The sequence below is a fragment of the Larus michahellis genome, chromosome 22, assembly GCF_964199755.1.
Source record: "Larus michahellis chromosome 22, bLarMic1.1, whole genome shotgun sequence".
Lineage (NCBI taxonomy): Eukaryota > Metazoa > Chordata > Aves > Charadriiformes > Laridae > Larus > Larus michahellis.
This window is the reverse complement of record NC_133917.1, coordinates 3,858,484-3,861,052: the sequence shown is the minus strand read 5'-3', so window position 1 is coordinate 3,861,052 and position 2,569 is coordinate 3,858,484.

The window sequence follows — 2,569 nt, the reverse complement described above, 5'->3', positions numbered from 1 at the left end:
TGGGAGCACTGGGGACAGACTGGAAGCAACGGGGACAGAAGCACATCCATACTGGGAGCACTGGGGACAGAATCAGAGCCATACTGGGAGCACTGGGGACAGACTGGAAGCACTGGGGACAGAAGCACAGCCATACTGGGAGCACTGGGGTCGGACTGGAAGCAGCGGGGACAGAATCAGAGCCATACTGGCAGCACTGGGGACAGACTGGGGGCACTGGGAATAGGGGGACACCTGGACTGGGAGCACTGGAGTTGGACTGGGAGCAGTGGGGACAGGGGGACACCCGGACTGGGAACACTGAGGACAGACTGGGAGCACTGGGACAGGGACACCGAGACTGGGAGCACTGGGGACAGACTGGAAGCAGCGGGGACAGAAGCACATCCATACTGGGAGCACTGGGGACAGAATCAGAGCCATACTGGGAGCACTGGGGACAGACTGGAAGCACTGGGCACAGAATCACAGCCATACTGGGAGCACTGGGGACAGACTGGAAGCACTGGGCACAGAAGCACATCCATACTGGGAGCACTGGGGACAGAATCACAGCCATACTGGGAGCACTGGGGACAGACTGGAAGCACTGGGCACAGAAGCACAGCCATACTGGGAGCACTGGGGACAGACTGGAAGCACTGGGCACAGAAGCACAGCCATACTGGGAGCACTGGGGACAGAATCAGAGCCATACTGGGAGCACTGGGGTCGGACTGGAAGCACTGGGCACAGAAGCACATCCATACTGGGAGCACTGGGGACAGAATCACAGCCATACTGGGAGCACTGGGGACAGACTGGAAGCACTGGGCACAGAAGCACATCCATACTGGGAGCACTGGGGACAGAATCACAGCCATACTGGGAGCACTGGGGACAGACTGGAAGCACTGGGCACAGAAGCACATCCATACTGGGAGCACTGGGGACAGAAGCACAGCCATACTGGGAGCACTGGGGTCGGACTGGAAGCAGCGGGGACAGAAGCACAGCCATACTGGGAGCACTGGGACTGCACTGGAGCCCCCATGTGATGCCGGGGCCGGTGGGGGATACTGGGGAGGTCCCAGTCCCGGTGCTGGGGGGGTCCCGGTGGCACTGGGGGGGTCCCGGTCCTGCTCCTGGGGGGTCCCAGTATGATTTGGGGTCCCAGTGTCGGTGCTGGTCTAGGGGTCCCCGTGCTGGTATTGGGGTCCTGGTACTGGGGTCCCAGTGCTGGTGGTCCCGGTGCCGCTATAGGGGTCCCAGTGCCGCTATAGGTGTCCCAGTGCCGATGGTCTCGGGTGCCAGTATAGGGGTCCCCATGCCAGTATAGGGGTCCTGGTGCTGGTGGTCCCAGTGCCGCTATAGGGGTGCTGGTGGTCCTGGGTGCTGGTATAGGGGTCCCGGTGCCGGTGGTCCCAGTACAGGGGTCCCCAGTGCCAGTAGTCCCAGTGCCAGTATAGGGGTCCCAGTGCCAGTATAGGGGTCCCGGTGCCAGTCTAGGGGTCCTGGTCCTGGTGGTCCCAGTGCCATTATAGGGGTGCTGGTGCCAGTATCTGGGTGCTGGTACCGGTATTGGGGTCCCAGTGCCGCTATAGGGGTCCCAGTGCCGGTGGTCTCAGGTGCCAGTATAGGGGTCCCCATGCCAGTATAGGGGTGCTGGTGCTGGTGGTCCCAGTGCCGCTATAGGGGTCCCGGTGCCGCTATAGGGGTCCTGGTACTGGTGGTCCCAGTGCCGCTATAGGGGTCCCAGTGCCATTATAGGGGTCCTGGTGGTCCTGGGTGCTGGTATAGGGGTCCCGGTGCCGGTGGTCCCAGTACAGGGGTCCCCAGTGCCAGTGGTCCCAGTGCCAGTATAGGGGTTCCAGTGCCGGTCCAGGGATGCCGGTGGTCCCAGTGCCAGTATAGGGGTCCCGGTGGCAGTATAGGGGTCCCGGTGGCAGTATAGGGGTGCCGGTGGTCCCAGTCCCGGGGTCCCAGTGCCGGTGCTGGTCCCGGGGTGCCGGTGGGGGGGTGCCGGTGCTTGTATCGGGGTCCCGGTGCCGGGAGTGATGCCGGTAGGGGGATGCCGGTGCCGCTGGTCCCCGGTGCCAGTCCAGGGGTCCTGACACCGGTCCCGGGGTGCCGGTGTGGGGGTGCTGGTGCCGGTAGAGGGGTCCCGGTGCGGGGGGTGATGCCGGCGGGGGTTGCCGGTCCCGTGGGTGATGCCGGTGCCGGGGTGCGGGGGGTGATGCCGGGGGTGCCGGTGCCGGGGGTGATGTCGGTAGTCGCAGTGCCGGGGGGGTGCCGGTGCCGGTGTGCGGCGGATGATGCCGGGGGTGATGCCGGTGGTCGCGGTGCCGGTGCGGGGGGTGATGCCGGGGGGTGATGCCGGTGCCGGTGCCGGTGTGCGGGGGGTGATGCCGGGGGTGATGCCGGTGGTCGCGGTGCCGGTGCGGGGGGTGATGCCGGTGCCGGTACCGTGGTGCGGGGGGTGATGCCGGGGGTGATGCCGGTGGTCGCGGTGCCGGCGGGCCCGGGGCGGGGCGGGGGGGGGGGGGGGGGGGCGGGGCCGCGCCGAGCGCCGGGCGGGGCCGTTCGGCGC